The following is a 15,163-nucleotide window of genomic DNA, read 5'->3' on the forward strand; positions in this document are numbered from 1 at the left end:
TTGACATGATACACATGCAGCAGCATGATACACATGCACCTGACATGATACACATGCACTTGACATGATACACATGCACCTCACATCATACACATGCACTTGACATGATACACATGCACCAGCATGATACACACGCACCTGACATGATACACATGCACCAGCATGATACACACGCACCTGACATGATACACACGCACCTGACATGATATACAGGCACCAGCATGATACACATGCACCTGACATGATACACACGCACCTGACATGATACACACGCACCTGACATGATACACACGCACCTGACATGATATACACGCACCAGCATGATACACCTGCCCCTGACATGATACACATGCACTTGACATGATACACATGCACCTGACATGATACACATGCACTTGACATGATACACATGCAGCAGCATGATACACATGCACCTGACATGATACACATGCACTTGACATGATACACATGCACCTCACATCATACACATGCACTTGACATGATACGTATGCACCAGCATGATACACACGCACCTGACATGATACACACGCACCTGACATGATACACATGCACCTGACATGATTCACACGCACCTGACATGATACACACGCACCCGACATGATATACACGCACCAGCATGATACACATGTACCAGCAAGATACACATGCACTTGACATTATACACATGCACCTGACATGATACACATGCAGTTGACATGATACACATGCAGCAGCATGATACACACGCAGCAGCATGATACACATGCAGCAGCATGATACACATGCACCTGACATGATACACATGCACTTGACATGATATACATGCACCTGACATGATACACATGCACTTGACATGATACACACCCACCAGCATGATACACACGCACCTGACATGATACACATGCACCTGACATGATACACACGCACCTGACATGATATACACGCACCAGCATAATACCCATGCACCTGACATGATACACATGCACTTGACATGATACACGTGTACCAGCATGATACACATGCACCTGACATGATACACATGCGCCTGACATGATACACATGCACCTGACATGATACACATGCACCGGCATGATACACATGCGCCTGACATGATACACATGCGCCTGACATGATACACATGCACCTGACATGGAACACATGCACTTGACATGATACACATGCACCCGACATGATACACATGCACCTGACATGATACACATGCACCTGACATGATACACACGCACCTGACATGATACACATGCACCAGCATGATACACATGCACCTGACATGATACACATGTGCCTGACATGATACACATGCACCTGACATGATACACATGCACCTGACATGATACACAGGCACCTGACTTGATATACACACACCAGCATGATACACATGCACCTGACATGATACACACACACCTGACATGATACACATGCACCAGCATGATACACATGCACCTGACATGATACACATGCGCCTGACATGATACACATGCACCTGACATGATACACATGCATTTGACATGATACACATGCAACAGCATGGTACACATGCACCTAACATGATACACATGCACTTGACATGATACACACGCACCTGACATGATACACACACACCTGACATGATACACACGCACCTGACATGATATACACGCACCAGCATGATACACATGTACCAGCAAGATACACATGCACTTGACATGATACACATGCACCTGACATGATACACATGCACTTGACATGATACACATGCAGCAGCATGATACACATGCAGCAGCATGATACACATGCAGCAGCATGATACACATGCACCTGACATGATACACATGAACTTGACATGATACACATGCACCTGACATGATACACATGCACTTGACATGATACACATGCACTTGACATGATACATATGCACCAGCATGATACACATGCACCTGACATGATACACACGCACCTGACATGATACACACGCACCAGCATGATACACACGCACCTGACATGATACACACGCACCTGACATGATATACACGCACCAGCATGATACACATGCACCTGACATGATACACATGCACTTGACATGATACACATGCACCTGACATGATACACATGCACTTGACATTATACACATGCAGCAGCATGATACACATGCACCTGACATGATACACACGCACCTGACATGATACACACGCAAATGACATGATACACACGCACCTGACATGATACACACGCATCTGACATGATATACACGCACCAGCATGATACACATGTAACAGCAAGATACACATGCACTTGACATGATACACACGCACCTGACATGATACACACGCACCAGCATGATACACACGCACCTGACATGATACACACGCACCTGACATGATACACACGCACCAGCATGATACACACGCACCTGACATGATATACACGCACCAGCATGATACACATGCACCTGACATGATACACATGCACTTGACATGATACACATGCACCTGACATGATACACATGCACTTGACATTATACACATGCAGCAGCATGATACACATGCACCTGACATGGAACACACGCACCTGACATGATACACACGCACCAGCATGATACACACGCACCTGACATGATACACACGCACCTGACATGATATACACGCACCAGCATGATACACCTGCCCCTGACATGATACACATGCACTTGACATGATACACAGGCACCTGACTTGATATACACACACCAGCATGATACACATGCACCTGACATGATACACACACACCTGACATGATACACATGCACCAGCATGATACACATGCACCTGACATGATACACATGCGCCTGACATGATACACATGCACCTGACATGATACACATGCATTTGACATGATACACATGCAGCAGCATGATACACATGCAGCAGCATGATACACATGCACCTGACATGATACACATGCACTTGACATGATATACATGCACCTGACATGATACACATGCACTTGACATGATACACACCCACCAGCATGATACACACGCACCTGACATGATACACATGCACCTGACATGATACACACGCACCAGCATGATACAAATGCACCTGACATGATACACACGCACCTGACATGATATACACGCACCAGCATGATACACACGCACCTGACATGATACACACGGACCTGAAATGATACACGCGCACCAGCATGATACACACGCACCTGACATGATACACACGCACCTGACATGATATACACGCACCAGCATGATACCCATGCACCTGACATGATACACATGCACTTGACATGATACACATGCACCTGGCATGATACACATGCATTTGACATGATACACATGCAACAGCATGGTACACATGCACCTGACATGATACACATGCACTTGACATGATACACACGCACCTGACATGATACACATGCACCTGACATGATACACATGCACCTGACATGATACACACGCACCTGACATGATACACACGCACCTGACATGATACACACACAACTGACATGATACACACGCACCTGACATGATATACACGCACCAGCATAATACACATGTACCAGCAAGATACACATGCACTTGACATGATACACATGCACCTGACATGATACACATGCACTTGACATGATACACATGCACCTGACATGATACACATGCACTTGACATGATACAGATGCAGCAGCATGATACACATGCACCTGATATTATCCACATGCACCTGACATGATACACATGCACCTGACATGATCCACACGCACCTGACATGATACACACGCACCTGACATGATACACACGCACCTGACATGATACACACGCACCTGAAATGATATACACGCACCAGCATGATACACATGTACCAGCAAGATACACATGCACTTGACATGATACACATGCACCTGAAATGATACACATGCACTTGACATGATACACATGCACCTGGCATGATACACACGCAACTGACATGATATACACGCACCAGCATGATACACACGCACCTGACATGATACACACGCACCTGAAATGATACACACGCACCAGCATGATACACACGCACCTGACATGATACACACGCACCTGACATGATATACACGCACCAGCATGATACACATGTAACAGCAAGATACACATGCACTTGACATGATACACATGCACCTGACATGATACACACGCACCAGCATGATACACACGCACCTGACATGATACACACGCACCTGACATGATACACACGCACCAGCATGATACACACGCACCTGACATGATACACACGCACCTGACATGATATACACGCACCAGCATGATACACATGCACCTGACATGATACACATGCACTTGACATGATACACATGCACCTGACATGATACACATGCACTTGACATTATACACATGCAGCAGCATGATACACATGCACCTGACATGATACACATGCACTTGACATGATACACATGCAGCAGCATGATACACATGCACCTGACATGATACACATGCACTTGACATGATACACATGCACCTCACATCATACACATGCACTTGACATGATACACATGCACCAGCATGATACACACGCACCTGACATGATACACACGCACCTGACATGATACACATGCACCAGCATGATACACACGCACCTGACATGATACACACGCACCTGACATGATATACAGGCACCAGCATGATACACATGCACCTGACATGATACACACGCACCTGACATGATACACACGCACCTGACATGATACACACGCACCTGACATGATATACACGCACCAGCATGATACACCTGCCCCTGACATGATACACATGCACTTGACATGATACACATGCACCTGACATGATACACATGCACTTGACATGATACACATGCAGCAGCATGATACACATGCACCTGACATGATACACATGCACTTGACATGATACACATGCACCTCACATCATACACATGCACTTGACATGATACGTATGCACCAGCATGATACACACGCACCTGACATGATACACACGCACCTGACATGATACACATGCACCTGACATGATTCACACGCACCTGACATGATACACACGCACCCGACATGATATACACGCACCAGCATGATACACATGTACCAGCAAGATACACATGCACTTGACATTATACACATGCACCTGACATGATACACATGCAGTTGACATGATACACATGCAGCAGCATGATACACACGCAGCAGCATGATACACATGCAGCAGCATGATACACATGCACCTGACATGATACACATGCACTTGACATGATATACATGCACCTGACATGATACACATGCACTTGACATGATACACACCCACCAGCATGATACACACGCACCTGACATGATACACATGCACCTGACATGATACACACGCACCAGCATGATACAAATGCACCTGACATGATACACACGCACCTGACATGATATACACGCACCAGCATGATACACACGCACCTGACATGATACACACGGACCTGAAATGATACACGCGCACCAGCATGATACACACGCACCTGACATGATACACACGCACCTGACATGATATACACGCACCAGCATGATACCCATGCACCTGACATGATACACACGCACCAGCATGATACACACACACCTGACATGATACAAATGCACCTGACATGATACACATGCACTTGACATGATACACATGCACTTGACATGATACACATGCACCTGGCATGATACACATGCATTTGACATGATACACATGCAACAGCATGGTACACATGCACCTGACATGATACACATGCACTTGACATGATACACACGCACCTGACATGATACACATGCACCTGACATGATACACATGCACCTGACATGATACACACGCACCTGACATGATACACACGCACCTGACATGATACACACACAACTGACATGATACACACGCACCTGACATGATATACACGCACCAGCATAATACACATGTACCAGCAAGATACACATGCACTTGACATGATACACATGCACCTGACATGATACACATGCACTTGACATGATACACATGCACCTGACATGATACACATGCACTTGACATGATACAGATGCAGCAGCATGATACACATGCACCTGATATTATCCACATGCACCTGACATGATACACATGCACCTGACATGATCCACACGCACCTGACATGATACACACGCACCTGACATGATACACACGCACCTGACATGATACACACGCACCTGAAATGATATACACGCACCAGCATGATACACATGTACCAGCAAGATACACATGCACTTGACATGATACACATGCACCTGAAATGATACACATGCACTTGACATGATACACATGCACCTGGCATGATACACACGCAACTGACATGATATACACGCACCAGCATGATACACACGCACCTGACATGATACACACGCACCTGAAATGATACACACGCACCAGCATGATACACACGCACCTGACATGATACACACGCACCTGACATGATATACACGCACCAGCATGATACCCATGCACCTGACATGATACACATGCACTTGACATGATACACATGCACCTGGCATGATACACATGCATTTGACATGATACACATGCAACAGCATGGTACACATGCACCTGACATGATACACATGCACTTGACATGATACACACGCACCTGACATGATACACATGCACCTGACATGATACACATGCACCTGACATGATACACACGCACATGACATGATACACACGCACCTGACATGATACACACACCTGACATGATACACACGCACCTGACATGATATACACGCACCAGCATGATACACATGTACCAGCAAGATACACATGCACTTGACATGATACACATGCACCTGACATGATACACATGCACTTGACATGATACACATGCAGCAGCATGATACACATGCAGCAGCATGATACACATGCAGCAGCATGATACACATGCAGCAGCATGATACACATGCACCTAACATGATACACATGAACTTGACATGATACACATGCACCTGACATGATACACATGCACTTGACATGATACATATGCACCAGCATGATACACATGCACCTGACATGATACACACGCACCTGACATGATACACACGCACCAGCATGATACACACGCACCTGACATGATACACACGCACCTGACATGATACACACGCACCAGCATGATATACACGCACCTGACATGATACACACGCACCTGACATGATATACACGCACCAGCATGATACACATGTACCAGCAAGATACACATGCACTTGACATGATACACATGCACCTGACATGATACACATGCACTTGACATGATACACATGCAGCAGCATGATACACATGCAGCAGCATGATACACATGCAGCAGCATGATACACATGCACCTAACATGATACACATGAACTTGACATGATACACATGCACCTGACATGATACACATGCACTTGACATGATACATATGCACCAGCATGATACACATGCACCTGACATGATACACACGCACCTGACATGATACACACGCACCAGCATGATACACACGCACCTGACATGATACACACGCACCTGACATGATATACACGCACCAGCATGATACACATGCACCTGACATGATACACATGCACTTGACATGATACACATGCACCTGACATGATACACATGCACTTGACATTATACACATGCAGCAGCATGATACACATGCACCTGACATGATACACACGCACCTGGCATGATACACACGCACCTTACATGATACACACGCACCTGACATGATACACACGCACCTGACATGATATACACGCACCAGCATGATACACATGTACCAGCAAGATACACATGCACTTGACAGGATACACATGCACCTGACATGATACACATGCACTTGACATGATACACATGCACCTGGCATGATACACATGCATTTGACATGATACACATGCAGCAGCATGGTACACATGCACCTGACATGATACACGTGCACTTGACTTGATACACATGCACCTGACATGATACACATGCACCTGACATGATACACATGCACTTGACATGATACACATGCAGCAGCATGATACACATGCAGCAGGATGATACACATGCACCTGACATGATACACATGAACTTGACATGATACACATGCACCTGACATGATACACATGCACTTGACATGATACATATGCACCAGCATGATACACATGCACCTGACATGATACACATGCACCTGACATGATACACACGCACCAGCATGATACACACGCACCTGACATGATACACACGCACCTGACATGATATACACGCACCAGCATGATACACATGCACCTGACATGATACACATGCACTTGACATGATACACATGCACCTGACATGATACACATACACTTGACATTATACACATGCAGCAGCATGATACACATGCACCTGACATGGAACACACGCACCTGACATGATACACACGCACCAGCATGATACACACGCACCTGACATGATACACACGCACCTGACATGATATACACGCACCAGCATGATACACATGCACCTGACATGATACACACGCACCTGACATGATACACACGCACCTGACATGATATACACGCACCAGCATGATACACCTGCCCCTGACATGATACACATGCACTTGACATGATACACATGCACCTGACATGATACACATGCACTTGACATGATACACATGCAGCAGCATGATACACATGCACCTGACATGATACACATGCACTTGACATGATACACATGCACCTCACATCATACACATGCACTTGACATGATACGTATGCACCAGCATGATACACATGCACCTGACATGATACACACGCACCTGACATGATACACATGCACCTGACATGATACACACGCACCTGACATGATACACACGCACCCGACATGATATACACGCACCAGCATGATACACATGTACCAGCAAGATACACATGCACTTGACATTATACACATGCACCTGACATGATACACATGCAGTTGACATGATACACATGCAGCAGCATGATACACACGCAGCAGCATGATACACATGCAGCAGCATGATACACATGCACCTGACATGATACACATGCACTTGACATGATACACATGCACCTGACATGATACACATGCACTTGACATGATACACACCCACCAGCATGATACACACGCACCTGACATGATACACACGCACCTGACATGATACACACGCACCAGCATGATACAAACGCACCTGACATGATACACACGCACCTGACATGATATACACACACCAGCATGATACACACGCACCTGACATGATACACACGGACCTGAAATGATACACGCGCACCAGCATGATACACACGCACCTGACATGATACACACGCACCTGACATGATATACACGCACCAGCATGATACCCATGCACCTGACATGATACACATGCACTTGACATGATACACATGCACCTGGCATGATACACATGCATTTGACATGATACACATGCAACAGCATGGTACACATGCACCTGACATGATACACATGCACCTGACATGATACACATGCACCTGACATGATACACATGCACTTGACATGATACAGATGCAGCAGCATGATACACACGCACCTGACATGATCCACACGCACCTGACATGATACACACGCACCTGACATGATACACACGCACCTGACATGATATACACGCACCAGCATGATACACATGTACCAGCAAGATACACATGCACTTGACATGATACACATGCACCTGACATGATACACATGCACTTGACATGATACACATGCAGCAGCATGATACACATGCAGCAGCATGATACACATGCAGCAGCATGATACACATGCACCTGACATGATACACATGCACTTGACATGATACACATGCACCTGACATGATACACATGCACTTGACATGATACACACCCACCAGCATGATACACATGCACCTGAGATGATACACACGCACCTGACATGATACACACGCACCAGCATGATACAAACGCACCTGACATGATACACACGCACCTGACATGATACACACGCACCTGACATGATATACACGCACCAGCATAATACCCATGCACCTGACATGATACACATGCACCTGACATGATACACATGCGCCTGACATGATACACATGCACCTGACATGATACACATGCACCGGCATGATACACATGCGCCTGACATGATACACATGCGCCTGACATGATACACATGCACCTGACATGGAACACATGCACTTGACATGATACACATGCACCCGACATGATACACATGCACCTGACATGATACACATGCACCTGACATGATACACACGCACCTGACATGATACACATGCACCAGCATGATACACATGCACCTGACATGATACACATGTGCCTGACATGATACACATGCACCTGACATGATACACATGCACCTGACATGATACACAGGCACCTGACTTGATATACACACACCAGCATGATACACATGCACCTGACATGATACACACACACCTGACATGATACACATGCACCAGCATGATACACATGCACCTGACATGATACACATGCGCCTGACATGATACACATGCACCTGACATGATACACATGCATTTGACATGATACACATGCAGCAGCATGATACACATGCAGCAGCATGATACACATGCACCTGACATGATACACATGAACTTGACATGATACACATGCACCTGACATGATACACATGCACTTGACATGATACACACGCACCTGACATGATACACACACACCTGACATGATACACATGCACCAGCATGATACACATGCACCTGACATGATACACATGTGCCTGACATGATACACATGCACCTGACATGATACACATGCACCTGACATGATACACAGGCACCTGACTTGATATACATACACCAGCATGATACACATGCACCTGACATGATACACACACACCTGACATGATACACATGCACCAGCATGATACACATGCACCTGACATGATACACATGCGCCTGACATGATACACATGCACCTGACATGATACACATGCACTTGACATGATACACACGCACCTGACATGATACACACACACCTGACATGATACACACGCACCTGACATGATACACACGCACCTGACATGATACACATGCACTTGACATTATACACATGCAGCAGCATGATACACATGCACCTGACATGATACACATGCACTTGACATGATACACATGCAGCAGCATGATACACATGCACCTGACATGATACACATGCACTTGACATGATACACATGCACCTCACATCATACACATGCACTTGACATGATACACATGCACCAGCATGATACACACGCACCTGACATGATACACACGCACCTGACATGATACACATGCACCAGCATGATACACACGCACCTGACATGATACACACGCACCTGACATGATATACAGGCACCAGCATGATACACATGCACCTGACATGATACACACGCACCTGACATGATACACACGCACCTGACATGATATACACGCACCAGCATGATACACCTGCCCCTGACATGATACACATGCACTTGACATGATACACATGCACCTGACATGATACACATGCACTTGACATGATACACATGCAGCAGCATGATACACATGCACCTGACATGATACACATGCACTTGACATGATACACATGCACCTCACATCATACACATGCACTTGACATGATACGTATGCACCAGCATGATACACACGCACCTGACATGATACACACGCACCTGACATGATACACATGCACCTGACATGATTCACACGCACCTGACATGATACACACGCACCCGACATGATATACACGCACCAGCATGATACACATGTACCAGCAAGATACACATGCACTTGACATTATACACATGCACCTGACATGATACACATGCAGTTGACATGATACACATGCAGCAGCATGATACACACGCAGCAGCATGATACACATGCAGCAGCATGATACACATGCACCTGACATGATACACATGCACTTGACATGATATACATGCACCTGACATGATACACATGCACTTGACATGATACACACCCACCAGCATGATACACACGCACCTGACATGATACACATGCACCTGACATGATACACACGCACCAGCATGATACAAATGCACCTGACATGATACACACGCACCTGACATGATATACACGCACCAGCATGATACACACGCACCTGACATGATACACACGGACCTGAAATGATACACGCGCACCAGCATGATACACACGCACCTGACATGATACACACGCACCTGACATGATATACACGCACCAGCATGATACCCATGCACCTGACATGATACACATGCACTTGACATGATACACATGCACCTGGCATGATACACATGCATTTGACATGATACACATGCAACAGCATGGTACACATGCACCTGACATGATACACATGCACTTGACATGATACACACGCACCTGACATGATACACATGCACCTGACATGATACACATGCACCTGACATGATACACACGCACCTGACATGATACACACGCACCTGACATGATACACACACAACTGACATGATACACACGCACCTGACATGATATACACGCACCAGCATAATACACATGTACCAGCAAGATACACATGCACTTGACATGATACACATGCACCTGACATGATACACATGCACTTGACATGATACACATGCACCTGACATGATACACATGCACTTGACATGATACAGATGCAGCAGCATGATACACATGCACCTGATATTATCCACATGCACCTGACATGATACACATGCACCTGACATGATCCACACGCACCTGACATGATACACACGCACCTGACATGATACACACGCACCTGACATGATACACACGCACCTGAAATGATATACACGCACCAGCATGATACACATGTACCAGCAAGATACACATGCACTTGACATGATACACATGCACCTGAAATGATACACATGCACTTGACATGATACACATGCACCTGGCATGATACACACGCAACTGACATGATATACACGCACCAGCATGATACACACGCACCTGACATGATACACACGCACCTGACATGATACACACGCACCAGCATGATACACACGCACCTGACATGATACACACGCACCTGACATGATATACACGCACCAGCATGATACACATGTAACAGCAAGATACACATGCACTTGACATGATACACACGCACCTGACATGATACACACGCACCAGCATGATACACACGCACCTGACATGATACACACGCACCTGACATGATACACACGCACCAGCATGATACACACGCACCTGACATGATACACACGCACCTGACATGATATACACGCACCAGCATGATACACATGCACCTGACATGATACACATGCACTTGACATGATACACATGCACCTGACATGATACACATGCACTTGACATTATACACATGCAGCAGCATGATACACATGCACCTGACATGATACACATGCACTTGACATGATACACATGCAGCAGCATGATACACATGCACCTGACATGATACACATGCACTTGACATGATACACATGCACCTCACATCATACACATGCACTTGACATGATACACATGCACCAGCATGATACACACGCACCTGACATGATACACACGCACCTGACATGATACACATGCACCAGCATGATACACACGCACCTGACATGATACACACGCACCTGACATGATATACAGGCACCAGCATGATACACATGCACCTGACATGATACACACGCACCTGACATGATACACACGCACCTGACATGATACACACGCACCTGACATGATATACACGCACCAGCATGATACACCTGCCCCTGACATGATACACATGCACTTGACATGATACACCTGCACCTGACATGATACACATGCACTTGACATGATACACATGCAGCAGCATGATACACATGCACCTGACATGATACACATGCACTTGACATGATACACATGCACCTCACATCATACACATGCACTTGACATGATACGTATGCACCAGCATGATACACACGCACCTGACATGATACACACGCACCTGACATGATACACATGCACCTGACATGATTCACACGCACCTGACATGATACACACGCACCCGACATGATATACACGCACCAGCATGATACACATGTACCAGCAAGATACACATGCACTTGACATTATACACATGCACCTGACATGATACACATGCAGTTGACATGATACACATGCAGCAGCATGATACACACGCAGCAGCATGATACACATGCAGCAGCATGATACACATGCACCTGACATGATACACATGCACTTGACATGATATACATGCACCTGACATGATACACATGCACTTGACATGATACACACCCACCAGCATGATACACACGCACCTGACATGATACACATGCACCTGACATGATACACACGCACCAGCATGATACAAATGCACCTGACATGATACACACGCACCTGACATGATATACACGCACCAGCATGATACACACGCACCTGACATGATACACACGGACCTGAAATGATACACGCGCACCAGCATGATACACACGCACCTGACATGATACACACGCACCTGACATGATATACACGCACCAGCATGATACCCATGCACCTGACATGATACACATGCACTTGACATGATACACATGCACCTGGCATGATACACATGCATTTGACATGATACACATGCAACAGCATGGTACACATGCACCTGACATGATACACATGCACTTGACATGATACACACGCACCTGACATGATACACATGCACCTGACATGATACACATGCACCTGACATGATACACACGCACCTGACATGATACACACGCACCTGACATGATACACACACAACTGACATGATACACACGCACCTGACATGATATACACGCACCAGCATAATACACATGTACCAGCAAGATACACATGCACTTGACATGATACACATGCACCTGACATGATACACATGCACTTGACATGATACACATGCACCTGACATGATACACATGCACTTGACATGATACAGATGCAGCAGCATGATACACATGCACCTGATATTATCCACATGCACCTGACATGATACACATGCACCTGACATGATCCACACGCACCTGACATGATACACACGCACCTGACATGATACACACGCACCTGACATGATACACACGCACCTGAAATGATATACACGCACCAGCATG

This window comes from Microtus oregoni, unplaced genomic scaffold (genome assembly GCF_018167655.1).
Source record: "Microtus oregoni isolate MIOR12 unplaced genomic scaffold, Mior012 000185F_ref0000164, whole genome shotgun sequence".
Taxonomy (NCBI): domain Eukaryota; kingdom Metazoa; phylum Chordata; class Mammalia; order Rodentia; family Cricetidae; genus Microtus; species Microtus oregoni.